Source organism: Ursus arctos, unplaced genomic scaffold (genome assembly GCF_023065955.2).
Source record: "Ursus arctos isolate Adak ecotype North America unplaced genomic scaffold, UrsArc2.0 scaffold_31, whole genome shotgun sequence".
Classification (NCBI taxonomy): domain Eukaryota; kingdom Metazoa; phylum Chordata; class Mammalia; order Carnivora; family Ursidae; genus Ursus; species Ursus arctos.
In genome coordinates this window covers 9734690-9748195 of record NW_026622997.1, presented here as the reverse complement: position 1 = coordinate 9748195, position 13506 = coordinate 9734690, and the positions used below count along the sequence as shown (strand labels likewise).

General features: G+C 43.0%; 1 protein-coding gene across 1 annotated transcript in view; it reads left to right on the top strand.

Annotated features, from left to right (window-relative positions):
- LYRM4 (LYR motif containing 4) overlaps nucleotides 1–13506 on the top strand; it is a 157929-nt gene that overhangs the window by 104755 nt on the left and 39668 nt on the right. The gene's annotated exons all lie outside the window — the stretch shown is intronic.

The window sequence follows — 13506 nt, the reverse complement described above, 5'->3', positions numbered from 1 at the left end:
GTATTTAATCTTTTAGTGAATGGTCATTCTAGGAATGGAAGTGCTAGGTCATAGGTTTTGCATCTCTTCAGCTTTAGAAGATACTGCCAAGCAGTTTTCCAAATAGATGCCCCAAATTGCATTCCCATGAGCAGTATATATTCCAGTTATTCTACATCCTTTTTAATACTGCGTATTTTCTGTCTTTTTTTCATTTTAACCACTCTAGGGGATATATGGTGGTTTTAATTTTAATTTTTCTAATAACTCATGAAGATGAGCTCCTTTCCATGTATTTGTACCTGAAGGGATAGTTCATGTTCAGAGATTGGAATACCCATTGTAAAGCTGTCAGTGTTCCCCAGGTTGATGCATAGATACAATACAATCCCAGTCAAATTACGAGCAATTTTCTTTTGCAGAAACTGAGATGCTCATTAAAATATTCACATGGAGGCACCTAGTGGCTCGGTCGGTTAAGCGTCTGCCTTCAGCTCAGGTCATAATCCCAGGGTCCTGGGATCAAGGCCTCCCCTGCTTTTCCCTCTGCCTCTGCCTGCCACTCCCCTTGCTTGTGCTCGCGCGCTCACTCGCTCGCTCTCTCTCGTCAAATAAATAAAATCTTTTTTTAAAAAATTCACATGGATATACAAAGGACCAAGGCTAGCCAAGGAATTCTTAAAGAAGAAAGCTAGAATACTCCCACTGTTGTATATAAAACCAATTAAAAACCTTTGGTGACTAAGACTGTGTTACTGGTGCAAGGCTAGGCTAACTGATCAACGGAAAGAATGCAGTTCAGAAAGGACCCACTTATATACCGTCACCTGATTTACGGCAAAGATCTGCAGTGCAGTGGGAAAGGGACACCCATTTCAATAAATGGGGCTCAGCCAACTGGATAGCTGTTTGGAGGGAAAAGAATCGTGACCTCTTCTTCATTTCATGCATGAAAGTGGAGTATAGATTTAAGTGGGAAAAGTGTGTGTGTGTGTGTGTATAATTTTAGGGGAAAACAAAACAACTTTATTACCTTGGAGTACACAAGGGTTTCTTAAACAGGACACAAAAAGTATGAACAATAAAAGGAAAAATACATTGGGCCATGTTAAAATTGTGATGGCAAGAACACCATTATTAAAAGAATGAAAAAGCAGAATGGGTGAAAATGTCTAAAAAAAAAAAGATCCACATCCAGAATATATTTTTTAAAATGCCTACAAATCAATTTTTTTTAAAGAGTGAAACCAGCTTTTAAGAAATGAGTAAGAAATATGAACATTCACAAAAGGTGATATCCAGATGGCCAGTTAACATGGGGGGGGTGGAATTCCTTTGTTTTTTTTTCCTTTTCTCCTTACTTTTAATGAGAGAATATATATGCCATGTACATATTCCGCTACTTCTTTACTACTGACACACTAAAATAGCATGCCTGTGAAACATCAGTAATTTGTGTAATTACAATAAAACGTGATGTCCTTTAAATATTACTGTTTTAGGTTCATGATGTTTTGATGCCATGGACATATCAACACGCGAAACCTAAAGGATGCAACAGCAGGAAGCACCAGATGGTTTCACACATACTTATAACCCTAAAAAAAATTAGTTTTTCCATTACCATGAAATGTGAGCAAACAGATCTCCCCTGCCGCCTGCTTCGCCCTCCACCGCCTCCCTCCCTCCTCCTTCCCCCCTCGCGTGCGCACACACACAACACACATGGACACACACACACTCTCTCTCTCTCTCTGAGCTGTGGACATCTCATCCCTGACCCAGAGCCACATCAGGTTCACTGTTGCTGGTGATGAGTGTCATCTTTAGGGAAATAATGAAGGGACATCTAAGTGGCAGGGATAGGTGAAGGTGCAAAAGCCTCTTGTGTTCTCTGCGTGGAAACTGTTCAAAGCTGAAGATTTAATGTTTTGGGGGTTTTTTTAGGTACATGAAATAGGTGTGAACTTGACCAGGTTAAATCGTTCTGCTCCCATACATATTAATTAGAATCATCTGGAGGGCTCTGAAAACTTGCTGACACCTGGGGTTCCCATTGCAGTCTGGACCCTGGGAGTTTTAGAAGCTCCCCCGGCGATTCTGATGTGCTGTTAAGGTCGTGAGCCCTGCTGGTACTTGAGTCAGGGGCACGGTTAGAAGTGAAATACTCCCTCAACTGCCCCAAAGAGCAACTATGTTAGACTGCGTCATGTGTGTTTTGGCTTGATTGGGGAGGAGGGAGATCTCTTCTATTTAGAGTTCTTCTCCAGGGATTATGAGTCCTGGGGATGCCTAACAGGAAGCAGTAAAACTGTCTTTTCAAGAAGACACTCAGATTTTCTACAGAGATTTCCTTCCCTTCCTAATTACCCCGTGAGCACCTGCTGCAGATAAACGTGCTCACAGAGCTAGCTCAGCAGAAGAGGCTACTGCAGACAGGAAGGGCCTACATCACTGGTACATCAGGCCCTCCTCCCTCTTTCCTTCTCCTCGGCCCCACCACACTGATTAAGAATTCGTGATTGTAACTCAAGTATTTCAGTACCGAGAAAGCACAAAGCCCTGGCAGCTCCTTCCAAAAAGAAACATGGTGGTAGTGGCTGTTTAAATTTTTATTTTTTAAATGCCATTGTGAATACAGATAGACTGTAATGAAAATACATCACTAGAATTTTTATATGATTCATACAGCCTTTGTAGCTGCTTTCTTCCATGATTAATATCTTATTTACTTTCCTCTTCAGTAACCAAAAATAATTGATGCACTATATTTTAATATTTTGTATTTGTACTGCTTTAATTGATTTCATAAGTTATTCCAAATGCTGACCGCAAAGGTTATTTTATGCTCATCGATAATCTATTTAATGTTGTGATATGTGGGGGGAAAATACGTTATATACAGCAGTGTGAAGAAATGCAGTAGAAAAGTCTAAATAAAGGTAAATAAAGGAAAGCTTTCAAAGGTACATCCTACTAATTTATTATTTAGCTAGTAGTTTTTTTCATATCTTATATTTCTTCTGTTGCTTTATCCATGTCTTCTACCAACCAAAGGGCAAATAGGGGATAGAATTTTAATCTACAACCCTTAATCTGATTCTTACTCTTAACATAGTTTTTCCTTCACTAGACAGAATATTGTTACATAATAAAAGACCTAATTTTGTATACTGCGAACCATAATTTGGAATATTTTGGTTACTCAATAATTCAGCAATTTGTTATAGTTTTACATATATCATATATATTATCCCATGCAGATTCTCAGCATTTTCAGTAGGTTGGGCAGGACCTGTAGTATTATACTCTTCATTTGTCTGAGAAAAAGAAAGCCAAAGTCCAGAGAAGTAAGACTGTGACTCTCTGTATTATGAATACAGGATGCATCCATTACTAGACTTCCATTTTTCTGATCTAAATCCTTTGCTCCCTATTTGTTTGGGGAGCATTTTCATCTCTGTTAATTTATGGCCCAGTTGACTGGGAGGCAGAGGAAGGAAAGGAAAAAGGGAAGGAGTGGATCTACCCATCAGTGATTGCCACTGACCTCAGGCATGGCTGGAGCAGCGTGCCGCTCACACCTGACTTGAACGAGAACCACACCCCTCGAAATCAGCATCTTGGCCTCCATTTTTCAGTTGAGGAAATGGAGATTCAAGGAGCCTACTCACCAATCCAAGAGGGTGGGACCCAGATCTGTCAGGTGCTGAAATGCCGAGTTTGCTACTTCTCCAGGAGCTCAGATCCAGTTGGGAGGGAGGGGAAATTATACACACAAGTGGACGCTTCCGAAATTAAATACCATTTACTGTTCTGAGTTGCAGAAAGAGTAGTCATTCAGCTAAAGCGTTCCAGAGAAACAGAAGATCATTTCTAAATGGGTGCTCAGCAGAACAACCTCTTCATAGAAAAGATCAACCATGGCTGAAGTTTGAGAAAGGGGATTTTGGGGGGCGCCTGGGTGGCTCAGTCAGTTAAGCATCTGAATCTTGATTTTGGCTCAGGTCATGAACTCAGGGTCCTGAGATCGAGCCCCAGGTCAGGCTCTGGCTCGGCAGGGAGTCTGCTGGAGAGTCTCTGTTTCTCTCTGCCTCTGTCCACCCCCGACTCCCGCATGTGCACACTCGCTCACGAGCTCGCGCTCTCTCTCTCTCTCTCCAAAAAAAGAAGGGGGGATTTTGGCAGACCAAAAACTCAGAAAAACATTCCAGGGAAAGATGATGGCTTAGAAGGAGAAAGCCAAAAAGAAGAGGAAAGTGAGGATGTGGGGAAATAGAAGAGCAGCAAGAAAAACAGATTCTGAGACACATGCTGAATGATCATGGCTACGTTAACATAGTCCCCCTGTCAAATATTAAGATAAATGCTTTTAGGTTATAAAGGAAATAGCAAGAACTTTTGAACTGAGGTGGTCCCATAAAACTTCACAGCAGAGGTGTGATTTGAGGTGGATAAGATAGGTATGAATTTTAAGGAAAATTCTTGAACAAAATGCCATGATGGGAAGACCTAAGACCTAAGTAAGGTATGATTGCCAGTTAGAGACCTGGAGGACAGCTTTGCTTTAAGAGAGAAACCTTGAGGTGGGTTAGTAGGCGGTGAAGAACCATTGAAAGTGTTTTAAGCTCCAATGCTGCCCTCACCGACCTCTTTGTTGTAAATACAATGAATAAAATATAAAATAATAAACAATTTTCATCCTTTATTTTCCATGATTTCTCTTGAGTTTCAACCATGAGGTGACCTGTTTCTCTTGAAAACTCTCTTGCCCTGGTTTTCAAAATGCCCCCACTTTCCTGCCTTCTCTCGCACCATTACACAGTCCCCTCTGCTGGCCCCCACTCACCTTCATCCTCTTCAGGGACGACCTGAGTGGCTGTGACACCTAGCTGTGTGTCTCAGGCCCACACGTCTCTCCAGGCGACACACTGACCTGCCTCCTTGACATTTCACCCGGGGTATGACACCTGCTGTCAGCCTTGCTCTCTCCAGCACTGCTCTTGCCTGGACACAGGCCTGTTGAAAACTCCTGTAACTCTCCCAGGGACTGGCATTAGAACACGTGTGCTCCCCACTTCCCAGTGTGGCCCAGCTGCATGTCTCATTCTGAATCTGCCTGCATGACAAGGGTACCAAGGCCTTCTTCCCATCCACATTCCACTATCATTATGGACCATTAAAAAATTCCCACTCAAACAGATGGGCATGATGCCTTTAGAAGTCTTTGCTTTTTCCAGATTTGACCCTCTTCCAAACCTAGCAAAGGCAATGGCAATGATTATTTCGATTTCTTATCAACCAGTATAATTCAAGACCAGAGGAAAGAACCCTCCATAGAGCCAGTTTGTCTCACTCTGTGGCAGGTGCTTTGGAAAAGAATACTGTTATTAAAGGTGGCTTATGACATTATGTTCAGGGTCAATTTTCATTGCCAAGAGTACCGGCCAAAGGTTTTTCTGCCTGTATTTGCTTATGCTTGAAATACTTTGAAATACTGCTAAGTTACTCCTACTGTGTATAAATACTTATGTATATAACTGTGTACATACATAAATACATCTGTGCATACACATATGTACAGACATACAAAATGTGCACATGCATGCATACGTACATAAACACAGTCACATTCACATACACACATATATATAAAACTTCTGGGGAATGGGGACCGTTTTTCTTCCCTCTTTGTTTCCCTTCTCTCTGATTCAGTCCCAGTTGGTAGTCAGAGCAGGCTGTGCTTTGTGGTGGTGTTGCCTTGGAGTTCAGCGCTGACACTTTTGTTCAAAGGCCCGTGTTCCCTTTTCCTCCGATGCCACGGACGGCAGCAGGGGCTGCTGACTGAGCTGAAGCCCCCAGTGCTCTCACTGCAGTGTCAGCCCACAGCGTTGCTTGAAATCCAACTCACGTTACAGCGCTCAGGCTCAGGCACTGTTAAAATTGAGAGCTACATCCAATTTTAAGCAAGAACAAACTAAATCTGCCTTCTAAAGAAAAGGAGGAACAGCCTCCTTGGTATTTCTTTAAATGGATTAATATGTTGATCTGGGAGAAATCGGGAGCCATCCTTCATGTTTTCATTATTAAGCCAGGTGAAATGAAAACCAAATCTCACTGCTAAATGCCACCTCTGGGAATTTCGCTGTGTTGTTTCTATTTTAAAGCAACCTGCAGGGTTTCTCCTTTAGTTAAAACATAATGTTGTAAATACAAAATTTCAGTACTTCTTTTTTTTTTTTTTTTAAACTTTAGACACCGTTTAGTTGCTTTCTATTTGCAGCTGAAACCAGGAACATTTTATAATGTTAACTGGCTGTGAATATCTAATCAGGTGAGAAACTGTTGCTGCGTATCTCCCTTCACGTGTTAGAGAAATTGCAGTCTGAGCCTGGTAATAAAGTACTAGTTACCAGAGTACTGCATCATAGTCCTTAGCAGATACCTACGTCTTTATTCACTTAAATGTTTGTTTTGTTTTAAAGATTTTGTGTATTTGTCAGAGAGAGAGAGAGAGCGCACGGCTCATAGGCAGGGTGAGCGGGAGGCAGAGGGAGAAGCAGACTTCCTGCTGAGCAGGGAGCCCGACGCAGGGCTCGATCCCAAGACCCTGGGATCATGACCTGAACTGAAGGTAGACGCTTAGCCGACTGAGCCACCCAGGCGCCCCTAACTATTTTTAAGTGAAGGTACCAGTCATAAAATAAACAGTAGGCGTTAAATGGGAACTTTTGCCATGCCAGGTTATTCTTGGTGATTTAGGGTAAAATACTTCTCCATGTTGTAGGCTTTCACTCAGTATCTGTTTATAAATGAGCAGATATCCTTACGATTTTCAGAGAATGGAAGAATACTTTTCTCTGTTGCATAAGAGTCACAAACTCTGAACTTGAACTTGACGTTCTGTGCTTATCTGAGTTCAAGGGGAAAGTTCTGGAAGAAAGACTGGGCACTGCTTTACTGTTAGTCACAAGGCACAGTGCAAAATGCTGGAAGGCTGTTTCTTCTTGTGCCTTTAAGAAGATGGAATTAGGCTGCAGTGGGAGGTGAGGGTCTTGTGATATTACCGAGATGTTTGTTGTGATTTGAAACCCTTAGAGGTTTGCGAGCAGCTGCCGGGCTACTTCTGGGAAGTCAGGACTGCCTTGCAGCAGTCAAGATTTCTCTCCCTAAGGGAACCCAGAATATCTCCTCGTGTTAGGCTTCTTCTGTTTGTACAAAATAGATAATAGGAGGTTCAGAAGTGCCGGTTGCACGGAACAGATCTGAGATCTGTTTATTCTAATAACACCTGGAGAAATGGGGCAGCTCAGCACAGATCCCCAGCAGTTCACCCATCCTCTCTTACCAAGACTGGAGGTCCTTCAAGATGCAGTAGCAGCTCCCCAAGTTCATCTTTCCCGTTGCTTTGCTGCCCCTTCTTTGCTTCCCCCCCACCCCTCCCACCCCTCCACCCCCACTTACTCTCTGCTACCAGCTGCGGGCTGGCTGACTCTCTCAAACAGTTGCTTCAGTTCCTTCAGTTTGGAGTACCCGCACCTGGCATGGGCAGAGTTCCTGTGGTCTGGGCAGGTACCTGTGGTCCACGTTATGCACCAACCCATACTTATTTCATAGGGAGCATGTGTGACACTTTGGAACACATGCAAACCATAACATACAATAATATATATATTTAGTGTGAACAATAATATATATGTACGGTGTGAACACAAGCTATAACATACCAAAAATCTCTGCTTTGCTTTAATGCTTTAGACTTTTCTAAGTGCTCTCCCACTCATTATCATTTTAATCTTCAAAGTAACTAGAAGAGACTATTATCCACCTTTTGCTGCTGAGAAAACAGGCCTAACACGACAGACAGAACGAGTATTAGAATCCCAGTTTTCTGATTGGTTCCACAACATCTTGATACAAACGTGCATGATCATTAAATGATACGTTGTATGCATGGCTTCCCCCCCACCCACCCCACCAAGTGCACGTACACACAGCTGTTGAGACTTGGTTATTGAAAAATGATAGAGTTTATCAGCATCAGTAATTTCCATTCTGTATGTGATCTTGGTAGCTGAGAAATTAATTATGAGCCCAGTAAAGTCGGAGTCTGAAAACCTAGCCTGTGTTTCTGTAGTGTTGTTAGCAATCAGTCTAACAGTAGGCAGTGGAGGCAAGTCAGTGATTCTCTACAGAAAAGAATCCGTGTTTCCATATCACTCTTCTTCCTCACATGCATCCATTCAGCCAGCCATCCTGTTAGAGTGACATCATTTATAAAAAGTCCCAGACCTGAGGGAAAAGGACCTGAATTCTGATGCCCCCCAATGCTAAGTATATAATTTGGGTTAAGTTACTGTACATTTGTTAATCTGATTTTTCTATAAAATGAGATGTTGGGATTTTGTTTAACGATGTTTCATCTGTGTGCAGCATGGTCTTAGGTCCAACACACTACTCTTATCCCCCTTGTAACCTCCTTTCCCACCCACTCCAGGGCTGAGAGACTGAGAACGCTAGTGTCACTGATATATTAAAAATCTTCCTTAGATAGGCCCAATTTCCAGGTATTATACAGAATTCACTCTACTGTTTAATTCCACTGAATTACATTTTTTATGTTAATGTAATAGACTAATACTTTTTGAACTTGTACGATTGAATGTATGGAATGAAATCAGTATTTCTGATAATGACTTGATGGGGGTGGGTAGGTTCAGTAGAAAGTCATTTAAAACTCACAGACTAATATTGATTAAAATTATTGGCTTAAAGATAGAAAATATCTAATTTATAGGGGGCTTTTTCTTCGTTTATTTTATAACTTAGGTAAAAATTGTAGCCCCAGCATTTATGATAACATTTAGCAAGTCATTTTCTTTACCAGATTTAGGGAAGAACCAGTTATTTAGAATCAGAGCATCCTGTGTATATCCCTGTATAGGGTATTCTCAGGCTTTATTCCTGTAATTTAGCATTTTTATGTGGGATTTCTACTTCTACAAGCAGTTTTCTCCTTTGGAATTATTAGAATCTTCCTTTTGTATCTTTCAGTATTCACAGAATGTGTGATCATTTCATTCAAGTGTTCACGAATGACTCTAGAGATATCAGTGGTTCCTCACATTTGTTGAGCACCATTAACAGCGGTTCCCAATCCTGGCCACGCATCAGAATATGTTTTTTTTAAGATCACACAGATGATTTTGGTGAGCATCCCTATTGAAAACCAGAGATTTACCAGGAGTGTCAGGTTATAATTCACATGGTTTTATGTCCCTTTCACTCATCACGAGAAAGATAACGCAAGTGTTATTGACGATCCCCTCTTTCACAGAGAAGGAAACTGAGGCTCTCAGGTTAAGAGAGCTGCCCAAGGTAACACTTCATCTACTTATTTTCCCAGTGTCCAACTTCTCCACCAACCCACTGCGTTGTAACCTGAGGTCTTAACCATGTTTCAGATTATCAAAGTTTCAACAGAAACAAAACTGAAAAACACAGTATATTGTGGCAATCATGGGACGACAGAGAGGCAAAGTTAGGCAAATAATCGTCTCATTTAAGGAACCTGAAAGCCCAGAGGTCTTAACTATCCTTTAAGGACATACCATACCACTGTTGTTACATAAATAATATCTAGGTAAGTAAAACACTGAATACTCTTATTGTTTTAATCAGCCCTTTATAGCATCCGCCCCCCACCAGCAAGTTCACCATCAGCAGGCAGGGGGTAAAGTATCAGCCCAGCCACACATTGACGTTAGCCTTCTGGTCTAGCCTGAAAACCCTACCCAGCCATTAACAGAGTAGACGCAAAGAGGAGGGCTTTCTGCAGAAGGGCTTTCTGCGGTTCATATCTCATTATCTGGGAACAGTTCCCATTGGCATGTTCATTTTAGCTGGGTTATGAGATTAGCTAGTAGTCAGCTCAGGTGGTGAGGAAACAGCCTTCTGGAGGGCGGGACTGTAGGAAGAAGGGAGCCTACAGAAGGTGGATAGCCAGGGGAAGGAGGGAAGAATCTTAAGATTAGAAGTCTGAAAGATGACTGAAAGCCAGCTCTGTTTCCTTGGTTAATCTATTGTGTCGTAGCAGGCACTGAGACACTACAGATGCGTAGTCAGACTACACGTTGTTTATCTCCTGTGGATGTTTCCCCAAGTGGCATAAGTTATATGGGTGGTAACATTTTCCTAAGAAATGCTTTTGGCATCACCTGCTGCCAGCAACATCTCGCTGATGAGGGAGGCAACGTGGTGGAGCCAGGAGAAGCCGGAGCTGAGAATCTGCCCCTGTTTACGTGCATGCCAACCAGAGGCAAGTCATTTAACCTCTCTGGGTTATGTAGTTTCTGCATCTATAAAATGAAATTGGGTTAGTGATTTATTTCTAAGGTCCTTTCCAGTTCTCTTACTCAGTGATTCCAGTGACTCATATTGGCAAGAGTACTGTAATCCTACTGTCATTCAATTACAAAATCTGTGTGTATCACCTTGTATGTCTCGGGGGTTATGCTAGATGCTGTGGGACATGCAGCAAGGAGTTCCACAGAGACCTGCCCTCCTGCAGCCCACCATCCAGCCTGGGAGAGGAAAGTGCATCCCAGATAATCCTCCCAGAAAGTAGGAGCGCCTGGGTGGCTCAGTCAGTTAAGTGTCTGACTTCAGCTCAGGTCATGATCCCAGGGTCCTGGGATCGAGCCCGGGTCAGGCTCCCTGCTCAGCAGAGAGTCTGCTTCTCCCTCTGCTTCTCCCCCTGCTTGTGCATTCTCTGCGTCTCTCTTGCTCTCTGTCAAATAAATAAATAAAATCTTTAAAAAAAAAAAAAAATTCTCCCAGAAAGTGAAAGGAAAAATATCCGTTGAGAAAGCCATGGAAAAATAAACTTACATTTATTAAGTCTCTCTGTGTGCCCGAGGAACTGTTCTTGATACTTTATATACATTTAGTTGAATTGTCACGATAATCCTGTGAGGTAGATATTATTACCCCATTTTATAGATAAGGGAGCAGACATTCAGGGACTACATAATCCACCCCTAGTTGTACAGCTAGTATGTTGAGCCACGATTCAGAAATAAGCCCTTCTGATTTCAAAGCTCAGGCTCTTTCTATTGGATCATGTTGCCTCCTGATAAAATGTTAGGAGACTCAATGGTTGGATAGTTTTGGGGGCAGGATAAGCCTTTTCTGGTAGAGGAACCATTTGCTCAAGGACTTAAAAATGATGGGACTGGCATATGTGAGCTGGGGAATCTGTTTCCAGCAAGGACACTGGGGGGAGAAGGCAGTGGGCGGGTAGGAACCCCTGCACATGCTCTCTGCTATGGGAGCAGCACCTGTGAGGGACTGGCAGCAGAGCGGGGAACGGGAAGGCAGGTGGCAAAGGCATGTTGGCGCTACTCCAGTTTTAGGTGAGAGGTCACATGTAGCTATGTCTCCATGAGTACTCCTGTGAACAGGAATGAGATTGGAGTCGGCTGGGCTGGCTGGGGAGCTCTGCAAGAATGCAGGGCCGAGCCAACAGCTGAGATTGAAGATCAGAAGTAGGGAAGGGAGAGGAGAAAGTGGAGCGTATTGTGGGCTTCTCATGAAGGTGCCGCCACTGGGAAACCACACCCAAGAGCAGGAGAGACTGCAGAGTCATGATGAGGACTCCGATTTCAGTGAGCCTGAGATGCACGCGATTTCTTCAGCTCTAGAACTCGAGAACATAGAGCCAGAGCACGAGGGGCATCATGCTTCTGTGGGGGAGCTGGAGGCTGGGAGGCCGTGTGTTGGCAGAGCCTGTGCACAGTTCGTATCTCGTGTGCTTTTTGTGGTGGCTGAAGAGAGCCTCAGAGAAAGAATAGCCATGCTGATAGCTAACAATTATTAACTGCCTACTGTATACCAGGCACAGTGCTCAGCGTTGTGCATATCTCCGTCCTCAATATCCCTTTGAGGTGGATATTTTTCCTAACAAGGAGCTAAGACAAGAGTAAACAAATTAACCAACTAGTAAATGGCAAAACTGGGGTTAGGGACCAAGTCTGATGGCCTTCAGGTCCCCAGACTTGGTTAAACAGAGAAGGAAAAGAGGTGCTAGAATCAGGGAAAGTCAGACTCCCCCCAAAAAAGAAAGAATTGCAAGAAAGGCAGAGACAGCTGATTCGTGTTTATCAGTTTGCTGCTGGATCCTTGGAGAGTAAAGGTGGGGACTGGAGTGACTTTGCAGGACAGGTGCTGGTTCACCACCATTAGCATTCACCCACCTCCCACAAAGCCTGCATATTGAGTTCTTAACTGATGTGCGAGGATTTTCCATCCACGCAGTAGAACAGATGGGCTGTGGCACATTACTGCCTCTCACTACCCGGTATCGCAGCAGCCTGCAAGGAGGGCGAACGTCTGAAAGTCAGCAAGGACTCAGGGAGACCAGAGGCGTGCTGCTGCTCTCGGCTGCTTCTGCGCATAAAGGTTTGACGTGTAACCTTTGCCCTTCTTTACGATCATCCTACATTATTTTTCAGTGACGAATGTTTTCTTTGCAGGAGTAGCAAACTTAGTACAATGATGAGCTAGTACGTTGACATATCCTGGAATGACTCAGACGCCGTGCGTGTTTGTGTGCGTACGTGCGTGCGTACGTATGATTTTCAACGGAATTGTGTATCTGATGCTTAAGGTTCTAAATATTTACATTTAAATTTAGGGGAACATTGGCTCCAAATTTTCCATTTTCTCATAGTTTTTCCAGTCATGGCTCAGTGGGGAGGGCTTCTTTGAAGCTCTGACCACTCACCTAAATTTAAGATATAAGAAGCCCTGGATGGCCCGATCTCCACAGCAATGAAAGACGTCAGGGATATTTTTTTTTTTCCCGTAAGACATACCAAGATTTTTAATCTACTTTTCCCACCAACCTTACTATATCTCCAATTATCCTGAGATATTTAATAACCAAATAGGTAGATCAGGCTGTGAGGGTCACTTGGCAGTTTCTGGTTCTTTCCACCCTGCTCCCACAAAGAACTTGGATATTGCAAAGGAGCAGGAAGGACCCACCAGTGGTTGGAGGTGTGACTTTCTAGGAAGGCTTGGATCCCAGTTCTGTGACACACTGTATGATCTTGATTTATCCCCCTACCACCATCCTGGCCTCCACTTCAGAGTCCAAGATAATGAGCCAGTTGCCATCCTTGATACCTGTGTCCTTCAGACCTGGGAGAATTAATGAGCTGATGACCATAAAATACTAAGAGAGTCTTGGATTGAAGGACCTCTCAGAGGAAGGCCTCCTGTCACATTGCTTCTCCATTGGCAGGCTTTTCCCACGTGGTGTGCTTCTTGTCAGGTCCTCATCGTATCATTATCCTCATTTTATACATACCTATGATGTCACTCAGTATCACCACAGTCGTACCTCTTTCACTTACGGTTTTTGAAAACCTGAAAATATCACACATCATAATGAAGTTTCACTGAATTATTAATGATCACTCAGGACCATACGTCCAAAGCTAAATTGGCTAAATGTTACCCAGT